This window comes from Pantherophis guttatus, chromosome 2, assembly GCF_059756535.1.
Source record: "Pantherophis guttatus breed Tessera chromosome 2, ASM5975653v1, whole genome shotgun sequence".
NCBI classification, from domain to species: domain Eukaryota; kingdom Metazoa; phylum Chordata; class Lepidosauria; order Squamata; family Colubridae; genus Pantherophis; species Pantherophis guttatus.
This window is the reverse complement of record NC_142064.1, coordinates 199,103,799-199,120,986: the sequence shown is the minus strand read 5'-3', so window position 1 is coordinate 199,120,986 and position 17,188 is coordinate 199,103,799. Positions and strand designations below refer to the sequence as shown.

General features: G+C 38.8%; 1 long non-coding RNA gene across 3 annotated transcripts in view; it reads right to left on the bottom strand.

Moving 5' to 3' along the window:
• The window catches only part of LOC117654986 (uncharacterized), a 222,548-nt gene that overhangs the window by 110,245 nt on the left and 95,115 nt on the right, over window positions 1-17,188 (bottom strand). For 2 of the 3 annotated variants that reach the window (XR_015732589.1, XR_015732587.1), the window contains one exon: window positions 14,352-14,464. The exons of the other annotated variant lie outside the window; for it this stretch is intronic. This is a non-coding gene — a long non-coding RNA (uncharacterized LOC117654986). The remainder of the gene's footprint in view (window positions 1-14,351; window positions 14,465-17,188) is intronic. 3 annotated transcript variants of the gene reach the window in all.

Genomic DNA, 17,188 nt, shown 5'->3' with positions numbered 1-17,188 from the left:
AAGAAACGTAAAAATAATACCATTGTGGGAGTTTGTTATAGATTACCTGGCAAAAGCAATAGATAAGGGTTTTCACCATCAGATCATCAATTTGTCAAAGACATACAGTATGTAAACATAATAATGGGGGATTTTTATTATTCTGGCATCTGCTAGAAACATAGCAGATGCCAGTGTGTCAAGAGTCAGAGGTCCTATAAATTCTTGCACTCTCTCACTGACAACTTCATTCATCAGAAAGTAGAATAAAGAACAAAGGGTTCTGCTATCCTGGATCTGATCCTCAACTGGAAGGAATAATTTGTTGAAGAATTCAGTGTAACTGACATCTTGAGGAAATGATTAGGTTGTCCTTGAGTTTGAGATATCTAAAGGAGATGGAACTAAGAGTCAGGCTGCATATCAGCCTCCATAAGAGCAGATTTTGAATCCAAGGAAATGGCTTGAAATCCTGAGGGAGAAGAGGGACCAATGGGAAATGCTACAAACTGAGGTTGAGCATTTCAGAGATGCTCAAGTGAATCCAGCACTAATCAGGGTTTGGACCAGATGACTTCTACGGTGTTTTCAACTCTATTCCAGGGCCCAGTGACTGTAGGAGTCTGCTGGGGAACAACAGGCTTCAACTTGCAAGACTGAGTGACTCTGGGTTTTGGGCCCTTCTGGATCTGGGCTTTGCCATCTTTGGTACTGGTAGTGCACAATCTGGGAGTCCTTCTAGACTCACAATTCCTGCTCAAGAAGCAGGTGGCAGTTAAGGCTAAAAGGCCTTTGCACAGTTTCATGTTGTGGGTCAGTTTCTTGGATCATGAGGCTCAGTTTACAGTCATTCATGCCCTGGTTACCTTCACATTATTATAATGTGCTGTACATGAGAATATCCTTAAAGAGTATCTGGAAGCTTCAAATGGTGCAGAATGTGATTGTACGGATGTTATGTATACTGCTAGGATTGCACCCATTATACCTTTCTTTCTGCAAGCTGCACTGGCTGCTGGTCTCCTTCTGGGTGCTATTCAAGGTGCTAGTTTTGACTTTTAAAGCCCTACATAGCAAGGCCAGGCTACTTGAAGGACCATCAGATGGGACGCATACAGAGACAGGAGGTTGAACAACTAGCCCCGTGGTGTGACCGGAACAATCTGGAATTTAACACACTCAAAATCATAGCAATGGTGGTAGACTTTAGGAGAAGCCCTTCCATACTTCCACCTCTCACAATACTAGACAACACAGTATCAACAGTAAAGACCTTCAAATTTCTAGGTTCTACCATATCGCAAGTTCTAAAATGGACAGCTAACATCAAAAATGTCATCAAAAAAGCACAACAAAGAATGTTCTTTCTGCACCAACTCAGAAAACTCAAACTGCCCAAGAGCTGCTGATCCAGTTCTACAGAGGAATTATTGAGTCTATCATCTGCACCTCTATAACTGTCTGGTTTGGTTCTGCAATCCAACAAGACAGACACAGACTTCAGAGGATAATTAGAACTGCAGAAAAAAAAAACAATTACTACCAACCTACCTTCCATTGAGGACCTGTATACTGCACGAGTCAAAAAGAGGGCTGTGAAAATATTTACAGACCCCTCGCATCCTGGACATAAACTGTTTCAACTCCTACCCTCAAAACGACGCTATAGAGCATTGCACACCAGAACAACTAGACACAAGAACAGTTTTTTCCCAAACGCCATCACTCTGCTAAACAAATAATTCCCTCAACACTGTCAAACTAGTTACCAAGTCTGCACTACTATTAATCTTCTCATCGTTCCCACCACCCATCTCCTTCACCTTATGACTGTATGACTGTAATTTTGTTGCTTGTATCCTTACGATTTATATTGATATTGTTTCCTGATTGCTTATTTGTACTCCATGACTATCATTAAGTGCTGTACCTTATGATTCTTGATGAATGTATCTTTTATGTACACTGAGAGCATATGCACCAAGACAAATTCCTTGTGTGTCCAATCACACTTGGCCAATAAAAAAATCTATTCTGTTCTATTCTATTCTATCTCTTCCTGATCACATCTATCAATCTCATGCAATTATGAAGACGATCATAATATTAATATATGCTATATTTATTCTCTCTGGATAATACCTTGCACTTATTTACTCTTTTTACTTCCTCCATATACAGGTAGTTCTTGACTTATAACTACATTAGAGCCCAGAACTTCAATCATAAGTCATTATGGTCATAAATAGAGGCACCCTGTGAACTGGCCTCAATTTTACTACCATTTTTACAACAATTATAGAGCAAATCCCTGCAATAATAAAACAAATCACTTGGTTGTTAAGCAAATTCCTTTTTCTGAATGGACTTTTTTTTTTGTCAGAAACTGGAGGAAAAAAGCATTGCAAATCATAGTCATGTGACTGCAGCACACCGCAACTGCTTGTAAATGCCAGCTGGTTGCCAAGCACCTGAAATGCAATCACGTAACCATGGTGGTGGAAAGGGGAGAGCGAGAGTGAGAGCAGCAGCCATATGTTTGAGGACAGGTCATAAGTAGCTTTTTTTTTTAAGCTTTCATAACTTCAAACAGTTATTAAATGACTAGTTGTTAAGTCAAGAACTACCTGTACCGCTTTAAGAACCTCAGTGTCTAAAGCTCAGACAATATGACATAAAGCAAGAAAATATACACAAGTCCTAGGCATCAATCTATTAATGTTACGCACAGTCAGACACCAAGGGAAGGAAAATGTTTTATTGGGCCTAAGGAAGAGTTCTGGCGGTTCATCTGCTTCCCAGAACTGTTCTTCCAGACCAGTGCTATTCTGGACAAGCTCCCTCTGCTTCCTGGAGAAACTGCTTTATTCCTGTAGAGGCTGCTACACATGGAACTTGGCAGCATATCAGTAAGCATTCTCAAAAGTGAATTCATCAGTGTTTCCTATGTGATAGATCCTTATTTAAACAGGTGACATTGGTAGTAGCAGAACCAAGCATATTGTAGCCATCAAAAGTCATAGCAAAAATAAGGAAGATCCAGAAATGGGGTTTTCTAGAGGCAAGAAAGAAAAACTACAGATTTAGGTTTACAAACTGCAGATTGTCATGTTTCCCTGGGAAGACCTTGAATCTCCACTCCGTAGATAAGAAATTTGTTTTCCCTGTCATAAACAACAGAAAAATGTCCAAGAAACATGTAAAGGGTAACCTCCACACAATACACGTATATACGCACATAGATACCCATAGATACACATTTACTTATCTCACACTTAGTATTTCTCTATTTAAAAGAAGGAGAATGTTTCTTAAAAACCTGAAAAGAGGCTAACAGGAAGGGATCAGGAAAGTTGGGTCCGGGTCCAGTTACATCTTTTCTAAGAAAACGAGTAAGAAAGAAATCAGCCCCAGCATTAGGCTGAAGGTCACTAAAGGTAAAGGTTCCCTTTACACATATGTGCTAGTCGTTCCCGACTCTAGAGGGCAGTGCTCCTCTCCATTTCAAAGCCGAGGAGCCAGCGCTGTCCAAAGATGTCTCCGTGGTCATGTGGCCGGCATGACTAAATGCCAAAGGCGCACGGAATGCTGTTACCTTCCCACCAAAAGTCCTTATTTTTCTCCTTGCATTTTTTATGTGCTTTCAAACTGCTAGGCTGGCAGAAGCTGGGACAAGTAATGGGAGCTCACCCTGTTACGCGGCACTAGGAATTCAAACTGCTGAACTGCCGACCTTTCGATCGACAAGCTCAGCATCTTAGCCACTGAGCCACCGTGTCCCTTGAAGGTCACTAGAATACAGATAATTCTTCTATTTAATTAAATACCTCTGAGTATGTCCCACCTTGCCACTATGAAAAACCTTGATTGCTTCCAAAGGAAAAGATGGCAGATCTCAACAGGCAGCCTATAAACTCACTTATTCTGTTTTTGTGTGCCCAAACAGATGTAGTCAAACTGGGTAAAAATATGCTATAGCTCTGTATCAGCTCCTTGACAGTATTGCTAGATCATATTGATCAAAAAATTTCCTGAATTGAATTTGTAGCTTGACTTGTTTATTTTAAATACATTCTTAATGTGTATACACGTACAATGACAATAAAGTTGTTGTTGTTGCTGTTGTTGCTGTTGTTGCTGTTGTTGCTGTTGTTGTTGTTGTTGTTGTTGTTGTTGTTGTTGTTATTATTATTATTATTATTATTATTATTATTATTATTATTATTATTATTATTAAAGATGTTGTGATTATCCATCAGCAAACCATTGACCTTGCATGCTAACATATATGGAGATCTCCTAGAAAGGACCATTTCCAATTGGTGGACTTTTCTTCTACTACACTCCTATTCATGGCAATAGCAATAATGTTGAACAAAACACAAATGCTTGTATGTATTCTTTAAAAGTGTTGATATTCTTAGCCAGAAAAATATGTGAATCGATGCAATAAGCACCAAAACCAGCAATACATTCAACTGCTTATTGAATGAATAAATATTTACTTAAGACGTCTGATTAGAATAAACAAAATGAATCTTATTTCAGATTAAAGAACTTTTGACATATTTGATTAACGTACCTCTTGAATCTAATGAATCTGTAAGTGATAAAAATGGATTCTCATATATATAAGCAGCTGCAGACTGCTAATAAAGCTTTATTGTACTATAGAGCCAAAGAAAAGTCTGTGACGCTTTTTGGTATAATTTAACCCAAAATAATCCAGAGAATGTGTAAAAAAATTAAATCCCGTTAGCATATTAAGGAATGGAATTGAGGATATGTTGACTGGAACTGGATAAACTCACCCAAAATAGTATAGAATTTTCAGCTTCCAAATTATCCTTTCAGAAAACTATTCCAGAGGGTCTTTCCTTAATGTGTTTTATATTATATGATTCAAAATTCATTTTTCTCTCTTCCAATATTGAAATTGTATAAATTTGATTAGGGACACATCCATGCATGATTAGGTACAGCCAGATAGTATTCATAAGACATGCTTATCAAATCTGGATAAACTAAAAAGCCTACACTAATGAATTAAGGGCTATTTTTAAAGTATCTGTGGGCATGGCTTGGTGGGGGAGGGTAATGTGACTGGATAGGCATGGCCAACTTTTTTTTTTATTATTTTAACTTTTCAAAGCATTTTTTCTGCAAATGCAAAAAAATGCTTTGAAAAGTCTCTGCCGATCAGGAACACAACTGGGATCGTCAGAGCCTTTTCAAAGCATTTTTTAACCACCTTTTCCGCTGAAGAGGTTGCAGAAAAAAATGCTTTGAAAAGTCTCTCTGACGATCAGGCAACTCAGCTGGGATCATCAGAGAGACTTTAGAGCATTTTTTTTCTGCAACCACTTCCAGGGAAGAGGTGATTTTAAAAATGCTTTGAAAAGGCTCTGACGATCCCAGCTGTGTTGCCTGATCGTCAGAGCCTTTTCAAAGCATTTTTAACCACCTCTTCCCTGGAAGAGGTTGCAGAAAAAAATGTTTTGAAAAGCCTTTGAGATCCCAGCTGAGCCGCGCGATCATCAGAGGCTTTTTTTTTTACTTTTAAAAGCATTTTTTTGGCGGAAGAAGTTGTAGAAAAACTTATTTTAAAAGTAAAAAAAAAGCCTCTGATGATCATGCGGCTCAGCTGGGGATGGTGGGGGGGCGCAGGGATTTTTGCTACCGGTTCTCCGAACCACCTGCCACCATCGCTACTGGATCCGGTGATCCGGTCCGAACCAGGAGCATTTCACCCCTGATATATATATATTCAACAAACTGGTTCCTGCTATTATTATTCGCCGAACCAGTAGTTGCTAGGACTAGCTGGCCCTGCCCACCCTGCCCCTCCCAGGAGTCTCCACGTGGCAAGTTTTGGATGGCAGGTAAGTGCAGGGCCCATGCGGAGGCTCTGGGAGGGTGAAAAATGGGCCTCCCGGAAATTCCAGAAGTCTGGAAATAGGCCTGTTTCCAGCCTCTGGAGGGCCTCCGGAGCCCAGGGAGACCGTTTTCGCCCTCCTGGAGGCTCAAGGAAGGCCTCCAGAACCTGGAGAGGGTGAAAAATGGGCTTCTGGAAATCCAGAAACAGACCCATTTCTGGCCTCAGGAGGGTCTCTGGAGCCTGGGGCCCAGGGAGACCGTTTTCACCCTCCATGAGGCTCGAGGACAGCCTCCGGAGCCTGGGGAGGATGAAAATGCCCCCCCCACTGTGGTGCAGGAGGCCGAGTAGCCATGGCCATGCCCGAGTAGCCATAGCCATGCCTACTCAGCAACCAGGCAGAGAACTGGTTACTAAAATTTTTGAATCCCACTCCTGCACAGGCTCAAGTGTAAGCTTGTGCAAAACTGTTTGGGCCACTACAGTCTGAACTAACTGAAGGTTCTGAATACTCTTTAAGGATACTCGCATTAAGAATAATGTGCATTAAACAGTGGTAATTTGAATTGTGTCTGGAAAAGAGCTGGTACCATTCTTCATTTATTGGGTTCCAATCTAGCCAAAACATCTTTATTGGTTATAAAAAATGTATAGAGGGGTGGTAGCATCTAGGCAACCTTGGACTGGAAGAATATCAGAAAATGCCACTGCTGTACAGTAGCTTTAACTGGGTGGGGTTTTTTTAAAGTAAAAAAAAGGAGTGACAGACTCTTTCTATATTGGTCCCAAGGAAACAGTGTGACTTGTCATTCACTGCTTGCAGAATATAAAAGCTGCTGAAAGTGGCAAAGATTATGCATCAGTGAAACCAAAGGAAAAATATGTTCCTTCATCTCCATGCCAAAATCCCATACATCACTATGATTCAGAGTTATTTCTCCAGCAGGGATGAATTCTTATGGCCAAATGCATTTTCCAACTGATTCCTCAGCAGAAGATACAAACTGAGATCTCAGAATATTGCAACCCAGGAGAGGAGCATTATACCCTTTTCTATCACTAAACAATTCAGTCCGAGATCCTTTAATCTAATTTTCATTGAATTGTTTCCTTTTGCTGTAAGAGGAAAGGATATTTTGACAGCTCCAGCACTATTTTCTTTTCTTGTTTCCAACTCTTTTTTTCCCCTTTTGTTTGATGTTGTTCATTTGCTTCATCTAACCTTTCTAGATGGGATAAATCACAGAAATTTAATTTGAAGATCATATCCCTGGCTGGGAAAACAGACAAGGTCAGCCCTCAGCTTGCTGTACTCCCCTTTTCGCTAATTGTGTAACAGCCCTGCTTTCCAATTTGGCTGAAATGTTTTACAGCTTAGCTGTGCCAACTCTGGTCCTATAAGGTGTTTGCTGTATACTTACAAATAGCACATTGGCTAGAGGCCAAACCTGTTTCACTGCTATTGAAGGGTAATCATGCTTTGCTTAAGAACTCTAGTAACTCCCCATAAGTATGAATCCAAAGATTTCGGGAATCTCCAGACATAGAAAATGCCAGAGCTCTGACGGTTTCACTACCTAGGCTGCCGTTCAGGTTGTGGTGCCATTTCCCTAAACCAAACCATGTCCCAATTACACAGGTAAATTTAGCTGCTACTTGTTTTTCCTCATGTCGTTTGTGCCATCAGCACAGCACCAAATAAAAAGTGAAAGAACTCTAATCCAGTTTCATGAGACTAATTTACTAGTAATAAAGAACAGCTGGAAGCAGGGTCAGCCATAAAATGAATGAAAGGTATTTGCAGAGAATAGAAAGAAGATGCCTTACCCGGTCTCTGATTTAGTTTTGTGTTATCATTATTTGGCCAAATTTGCTTGGCTAAAGCGGCATCATCAGGAAACCTAATCAGTGCAAGGGCTAGGCTCATTATATAGCCAACTCTGATTAATTGCATCATAAAGCATCGTTGTCATACTGCCTCTAATAACTATGTGAACCGAGCATGCTCTGCCATAATGCAGCACTTTGCATTGAGGCAGCAATGCCCTCCTTCTCAAGATCATCAGGCTGATTTGCCTAAAACAAGCAACCAATGCTCGTTTGGAGAAAAGCACCGAAATTGCTTTTCTCTCCAGCAAAATGGAGTGGAATGGCCTCTCAGCACTGGGAAGCAGAGAGTCACTTCTTTTCACTGTGAGGGCCAGAAAGAGGGCTCTGATCACCCCCTTGTCACAGCCAATCCCCCACTAAAGCCTTGCCCAGCCCCACTGTCTACATGCCCTTATTATTAGAAACAGCATGGCAAAATTAGTAAAAAGAGGAGCTGTGAGTAGGGACAGAAGAACAACTGAAAAGGATAAGTAATTGGGGGGATTTTGTCCCCAAGAACCACCATTTTAGCTCTTTCCCTTCTAAAGTCCAACAATCTGTCTGCCAAACCTAAAAATAATAATGTGTGATGGATGATTGACAAGTAATAGCTTGATAAATTAAGCTATAAACCTTGACTCTTGAGAAACCTCAGAATGATTTTCTGGAATCAGTCCTGACTGAACCATCTTCTAGGTAGAATCTAGAGCCCACCCCCTGCATTTCCTGTTACTTATTGAGAAACAAAATTTACATTTTGTAGAACTAAACATTAATGTTGTTTAATGACATATGCTTCTCTGCCACCCTTAGGAACCCCTGTAACTGATATGCAAACAAAGACTCAAAAAATGAATTTATATCAGTTAGAGTACTCAATAGCCAGCCTGCAGAAAGGGAAAATATGAAACAAATCCATGTTTTAAAACACAAGCTATGGACAAATGAGAAGGGCAGGCTCTTAATATAACCATCTCTCCATTTGTCACCTTTATAAGGTAGGCCAGATCAGGTGAAGACTCCACGTGTAATGCCAGAACTCCATTGTTATAGGCAACAGTAACATAATCTTGAAAGTCTAAAAGCATTTTCTCTTTCCTTCTGCTTATCCTAAAGGTGCTTTTTTCAAGAGGCAACTGGACTTTCTGGTTTTTCTTTGAAGAGGACAATCATGACCTGGATGACTAAGAAGCTCCATAGACATTTCCTTCTGCTTGTTATGCCAAAGACAATCAAGGCAGACTTGCTGTAAGTTTCATTGTAACACATGCTTCCTTTCCCAGTCCAGATTCATGTTTTTCTAACTTCCTTTTCCAAAATCATCTCTGTGGTTCTCTACAGCATCTGACTTTGGAGGAAAAAATAATCACAAAATAGGAGACCTTGTGACAATCTGCTAGAACATCATCCACAACCAACTTAATTGACAGACACTTTTTTCATAAAATGATTTGTGAACCTTTTCATTGATTGTTGAAAAGCATATTAACTTAACGCTGTTTAATTTACACTAATTTAATTTCTCTATTTCTTTATAATATACTATTTCTATGTACTCCTTGTACATAAAATTAGTCTTTAAACTAACTGAATCCAAAGGCTTTTGTAGTATTGAGCTAAAATGTGCAGACTGAGAAGTGGAGAACCCCTTGTTGGTTTCAAGAGGTGACCATTTCAATTTGGAAATGAAACTTTGAACTTTTGCTTCCATGTTATTCGAGAACATCCCAAGAAATGCTTGAGCATTTCAAGGATCCAGAAGAAACCCCAGGACAATGCCTGTTTTATTCTTTATATTAATTTTCTATATTAACCACCACCACCTGAACCCAATTTTTTTTTCCCCCAGTGGAGAGCTTTCCTCTAAATTTTAAACAGTTTTCTCTTCATCTGTGCTCTCAAGGTCCCTGGCTCGAGATGAGATGAATTATTACCCATCATATTGAGATGGAATCAAGCTGAAGAAGATGCCTAGAAATTTTACTGCAAGGTACAGAACAATCAGCTCAGGCGTGCTGGATGTTGAATCAGAGCCTTCATCTTTAGGCTATCAAGAGAACATGCAGGGAGTAAGTAATAATTTCTCTGTCTTTCTTTACTGCTCTTCCATCCATCCAGCAGATGAACAAAAGACTCAAGTGACTGCCTTACCCAATAAGATCCCGTCTGACACTAATTGCTGATTGGGCTGGGTTTTCATTCCTGGAACTGAGTGTTCAGCCTGGATTAAGTTACTGTAGACTTGGAATCTCTGCCTGAGTCTAGTAAGGTGCTTGCTTTACCCTGCCAAGTGGCAGTCAGCCCTGACACACACATTTACTTACTGGAAAAATACTGACTAGTATAGTGGCATTCTCTTTGCAATCCAATACCATAACAACAAGAAAACAGCTTTTATTACCCACCAAGGAGATTCTTCCAACGTATATATATATTTTCTGAACAAGCGCATCTAAAAACATGACAGTTTGGCACCACATAAAAGCCTAAGGGGATTGAAAGTCCCCAAAGCAAGAAGGGAAACAAACTGAACCACCTCAGCATTCAGAACTTATAGGGATAAGCAGATGGTTATAAAATGGCACAGTATGCTGTACTGCACAGCAAAATGAGTGCATCATTGTCCGTTTTGCCTTTATAGCAACATTTGCGAAAGCTGCTGATGTTAAAGAAGGGACATTTTAATCACCATTTGTTATGCTTGGCTTGTTTGCTTCTTTATTTAATTTCACCCTGCTCTTCGATTGAAGTCCTCAAAGTGGCACCCAAAGTTAATAAAATGCTATTCAAACATTAAAAGTCATGCACTTGAAATTAAATGAAGCCAGGTTAGCAGGAATAAGGCAGATATCCATTGATACTGTGACTTGCAGAATATCCTTCCTTCCTTCCTTCCTTCCTTCCTTCCTTCCTTCCTTCCTTCCTTCCTTCCTTCCTTCCTTCCTTCGCCATAATATTATGAAACTTGGTGTCCTTTTCAGTACATGAATAGTCTCATTATGAAAACGGTTGCACTTCACCCAGTAAGTGCGTTTAGATGTTATAGTCAGGTAATAAAATCAGTTCTTAGGGTACACAAATAAAGGAATTCAAGGCTTATGTGCATCAGATTCCCCAGCAAAATCACTTGAAAATTCACATTTTTTTTCTTTCCTATGTACTCAATGATCATAGCAATAGCAAAGCACTTAGACTTATATACCGCTTCATAGTGCTTTACAGTCTTCTCTAAGCAGTTTACAGAGTTTACAGCTTATTGCCCCCAACAATCTGGGTCCTCATTTTACCGACCTTGGAAGGATGGAAGGCTGAGTCAATCTTGAGCCCATCAGGATCGAACGCCTGGAATGAGCAATGAGTTAGCCTGCAGTTCTGCATTGTAACCACTGGGCCACTATGGTTCTTCATATTAAACTAATGTAATTGCAACCCCCAAATGCCCATGGCATGTACATGGCTTTCTTCAAAATGAGAGATACATTTTGTGTTATATCTGTATATTTTTCCAACTTTAAAACAAGCCATTTCAACTTTAAAGTTGTACGTCATCACAAAGCCTGATACATTTGACAGGCCCAATAGTTCACCTTCTTTAGAGCCATTCATCTATATGTTTTGGCAAACAATAACATTAAAATGATGTGCTGCAAAGCATTATCTGAATGTTACTTGTGACAGATACTGGACTGACTATGTTATCCATATTAAACTTCTAATGTGAACTAAATTTCTGGTAAAGTGCTCCTCTGAGATCCAGTTAAAAATAGAATTGGAATGACACAAATTAACTTGTCCATTCAGCAATAGCAAGCCCTGTTAGCAATAAACCGACTTACCTTCAGAAACGGACTTATATAATGCAGCAAATACATGTTTGGTCGTGCAGTAGCTGCTGACTTTACAAACATTACTTATTTGAGCTCTGCTGGATATATTGAATTATATTGAACTCTTCAAATATGAGAAATCAAGGCACCAATGAAACCATTTCTTGAAAAAAAGTAAAATAAATATGGATGCTTTTCCAAACAATTCTTTTTTCCTTTTCTATTGGGAAGAATCTTCTGCTTCTCATTCTTATCCTCCCAATAGCAATAGCACTTAGACTTATATACCACTTTACAATGCTTTACAGCCCTCTCTAAGCAATTTACAGAGTCAGCATATTGCCATCAACAATTTGGGTCTTCATTTTACCCACCTCGGAAGGTTGCAAGGCTGAGTCAACCTTGAACCTGGTGAGATTTGAACTGCCAAATTGCAGGCAGCCACCAGGCAGCAGAAGTAGCCTGCAGTACTGCACTCTAACCACTGCACCACCGTGGCCCAAAAAGATTTCTTCTTTGCCAAAAACTTGATTAACTATGGATTCACAGAAGCAAAGTTCTTATAAAATTCAAGAACTGCCTGGAGATCATAAAAGGATTCTTATAAAAGGTAGCTGCAGAGAATGTGTCTAGAATGGGGAATGATAACAAAATGGAAACACAAACCTTCTCATCATAATCTGAGTTTTGCAAAATGGAACAATCTCTCTGTGGTAGGTATAAATGTACAGCAAATACAAACACAATAGTAAATATTACTTTTAACTTATTTTGTCTGTCTCCATCACATGGAATCAACCTGGTAAATTCATTCAGATTCAAGACTGTATCACTGAAGTTAGTGAAGAATGTCTATTTATTTATAAAATTTATTAGCCGCTCATCTTACCACAGGGTAACATCCTCTTGGTTTTTTAAACCTAAATGTTCAAGCCCTTCATTGTGTGAGCAGCCATCAGGCTAAAATTGATCACAGAGTGATTCATTCATGAAACTGGAACCATAAAGGATTTCTCTACCTTCAAATCACATGTGTCACCTGAGCACAAAGCAAATTCAGCATGCGTCTATCTGCACTTGTAAGACCAGATGCCATTTCTAACAGCATTAAGGTCATCATGGGGGTCCTGGCATCCTGATGGATTCCTGACCACACAACTTCAGCGTAGATAATGAAATTCCTCCAAGACAAGAAGTTTAGGGTGGTTCACTGTCACACTAAAAATTACCCTGTCCAACTCATGTAACAAGAAACCAGCAGGACTGATGGTGCAATGACAGCATTCATACACTATCGGACTCAAACATCCAACAATTATCAAATGGTCAGATTGTGAACGAGATGGAATTCCTATAGACCAGAGTTCCACAACCTCTTCGGCTTTGTGGACTGGTGCAGGGGGCAGGGAGAAGGGATGGTTCTGCATGAGTGGTGAGCTTGCATAAATGGAGTGTGCGTACATAGGCTCGCCTTCTGCTCCCACAAGAGGGGGTGCGCACTTGCCTGCTAGTTCAGGTGGCCCGATTTTGAACAGCTCATGGTAGTGGGCCATAGCCTGGGGGTTTTGGACCCCTGCTATAGACTATGGTCACATCACCATTCTGCAGTTCTTTCCTGCTGTTTCATTAATCCAGCAGACAAACTGGGAGGGGTTAACTCTTCCCGTCCCCTATTAGCCAGGCTTCTGTAATACATGGCAGGTCAGTGTGCTTTCAACCAGGATTAAATCCTGGATAACAGAAGTTTTACCAATAAATGCTGTCATCAAAAAACAAGACCAACACTATTGATGGTTTCCTTGGTTGTGCTGCAGTTTGAAAGAAAAAGGGGGGGACTCCCTCCATCCCTCCTTTTCCTCAGACACTGACATCCCAAGTCATAAAGAATGAATTTGGTATGGAAATAAACTGGGAGACATACATTATGCCAGCCATAAAGTGCTGACATAACATATTCATGTTGCCCAGTTCCAGTTAATATTTTGTTATAGCATTTTATGTAAACTGAAGTTACTGCAGTCTTCTAAGACAGCCTTGAATATAATGCAATGCAATAATCTAAATGAGAAGTCACTAGGCAATAAATTACTATAGCAAGCCTATCTCTATCCAAGTCAAGCCATAGCTGGTATACTTTCAGAGCTAATGAAAGGTGCATTGTCAGTGGTGAAATCTAAAATTTGTTACTACCAGTTCTGTGGGCGTAGCTTGGTGGTAATGTGACTGGGTGGGCGTGGCCAATTGTTTTTTTTTTTACTTTTAAAACCATTTTGAAAAATGCTTTCAAAAGGCTCTGACAATCCCAGCTGAGTTGCCTGATCGGCAGAGGATTTTTTAAAAAGCCTCTGCCGATCAGGCAACTCAGCTTGGATCGTCAGAGGCATTTAAAAGAAAAAAAGGGTTTTTTTTTTCTTTTAAAAGCCTTTGACAATCCCAGCTGAGCCCCGCGATCATCAGAGGCTTTTTTTTTTTTTTACTTTTAAAAGCATTTTTTCGGCAGAAGAAGTTGTAGAAAAAATGCTTTTAAAATTTTTTTTAAAAGCCTCTGATGATTGTGCGGCTCAGCTGGGCATGGGGGGGGGGCAGGGATTTTTGCTACCAGTTCTCCGAACCATCCACCTCCATCGCTACCAGATCGGGTGATCCGGTCCGAACTGGGAGCATTTCACCCCTGTGCATTGTGCCATAGAGACTACCTGTGCTTCTAACATCAAAAATGAATCCATAGGTACCTCCAAGGAATACGGTTGATCTTTTAATGGGAATGCAACCTCATTCATAATAGAGTGAACTCTACTCACGTGGATGGATAAACCATCCTTTAACAGCACTTCTCTCTTCCATAGTTTGAGCCTCATCCAGTTCATTACATCAGACTGACATTGATTCAGCACTTCTACTGCCTTCTTTCAATCTGAAAGAATAGGGTGGACGTTATTACCATACTGATAACATTTTATTCTGAATTTCCAAATGATGTAACCTAGTAGTTTCCTGTTGGTTGATTTAAAAAAAAAAAATGCTAGAAAATATTATGTCTAAACTGCCCAATCTAGTATATATATTTTATTTATTTTTTTATAAAAATTTATAAACTTTATTAAAACACATATAAAACACATATAAAAACATTTACACAACAAACATGTAAATAAATTAGTATTAGTTTTCCAATTAGTACGGTTATAGTTATTCCCCTTAATCTTACTCTGATAATTTTCTTTTTCGTTCCCCCCCCTTACTTTCATCCCCTAAAAATTCCCCTTAGTAATCTATATAATATATATTGAGATTATATCTTTCTTTTTAAGTTTCCCTCTATAAATTTATCCGCCCGTAGGGAATTATTTGTATACATATTTACATTTCTATTCTATCTTTCTTCTAATTGTGTTTCTTCAATACTGACGTTGTACCATTGGTACCATTTATCCCATATTTTATAGTACTCTGTCTCTTCTTTTTCCTTTAGCTCTTTTATTAGTCTATCCATTTCAGCGCACTGGGTAATTTTGTCCATTACTTCTTCTTTTGTTGGGATCTTTTCCTGTTTCCAGTTTTTGGCATAGGTTATCCGCGCTGCAGTTAGAATATGTATCAACAAGTATTTTATTTCTTTAGGGTATGTTTTTGTAAAGATTCCCAACAAAAAAGTTTCTGGCTTCTTGTCTATTTGTAGATTAGTAATTTGTTCCAGCCATTTCTTGATATTGGACCAAAATTTCTTTGCCGCCGGGCACATCCACCATAGATGGTAAAAGGTACCTTGTGAGTTTTTACATTTCCAACATAGTGGGCTATTTTTCGGATGGATTTTAGCCAGCCTTGTGGGCAACATATGCCACCTGTAAAACATCTTCAGATGGTTTTCCTTGTATGCCACCACTAATGTTACTTTCCTATTCAATTGCCAAAGCTCTTCCCATTTCTCCAGATCTATTGCATATTTAAAATTTTGCATCCATTTAATCATTGTATTCTTAACTGTTTCCTCCTCCATCTTATACCTCAACAAGAATTTATAAATTTTACTAATCAATTTCTCTTCTGAGTCTAATATAATTTTATCTAATTCTTGTTTTTCTTTATAAATTTCATATGTTTTTATATATTCCTTATGTTTGGATTGAATCTGTGAGAAGGACCACCAATCAATTTTTCTGTTTAGATCAGCTTCCAGTTGTTGTTTAGTTTTCAATTTCCCTTGATAGTCAATTAAATCTTTATATCTGATTATATTTTTGGGTTCTGTTAAATTTGGGTGTCTTATCGCTTCTGATGGTGAAAGCCAGATCGGGATTTTTGTGTAGTGTTGCTTTTTAATTTTGAGCCAGATTAATAATAATGGGTTCCTAATTGTGTGTCTCTTAAAATAAATATGTGTTTTATATTTTTCGTCTCATAGAAAGGAGTGCCAGCCCACTTGTAGGTCATGTCCTTCAATTGTTAATATTCTGCTGTTTTCCAGCTCCATCCAGTCTTTAATCCATGATAACACTGCCGCTTGATAATAAAGTTCCCAATCTGGAAGTGCTGTTCCTCCCCTCTCCTTGGTGTCCTGGAGTAGTTTAAGTTTTATTCGTGGTCGTTTCCCCTGCCATATGAATTTGGAAATCATCTTATTTAAAGTTTCAAAGAAGTTTTTCTCTAATTTTATTGGGACAACCTGGAACAGGTACAGCAATTTTGGTAGGGTATTCATTTTAATAGTGGAAATTCTTCCCATTAATGAAATCTGTAGGTTTTTCCAATTGTCCAAATCTTTTTGTATCTGTGTTATTAATTTATCATAGTTATTTTCTTTTATTGACGAGGTTCTTGGTGACATCCAGATCCCTAAATATTTTATTTTCTTTGTTGTTTGGATTTGTATACAATTCTCCAGTTCTGTCTCCTGAGTTTTCGTAAGATTTTTAACTATTAGTTTCTATTTATTTCTATTTATTTTTAGGCCGGGCACCTCTCCAAATTCCTCTATTTTCTTAAACAGTTTTGGCACTACTTCCAATGGCTCTTCCGTTATAAATACAAGGTCATCAGCAAAAGCCTGGACCTTGTATTCCTCTCGTCTTATTTTTAACCCTTTAATTTCTTGGTCTTCTCTAATTTTTTTTAACAGGCTCTCGAGTGTTAAAATATACAATAGTGGATAAAGTGGACAGCCTTTTGTTATATCGAATTGATTTGTCATATCGTCATTTAGTATTAGTTTTGCTGTTTGCTTTGTATATATTTGTCCTATAATTTTTTCAAGATTTGATCCGAATTGCATAATCTCTAATTGCCCTTTTAAAAATTTCCAATTTAAGTTGTCAAATGCTTTTTGGGCATCAAGGAAAACCAGTGAAGCTTGTTTCTCCGGGTGTGCTTCATAATATTCGAGTGCATTTATTATTACTTTCATATTGTTCTTGATTTGGCGGCCCGGCAGAAATCCATTTTGGTCCCGGTGAATGTAGTTATTCAGTACTTTTTTTATTCTTTCCGCTATAATTATTGCAAATACTTTATAATCCGTATTCAATAGAGATATTGGTCTATAATTTTGAATTAATTGGTGATCAGTATCGTCTTTGGGTATGATTGTAATTATTGCTTCCGTCCAGGATAGTGGGATTTTTGTCTTCTCTAGCACTTT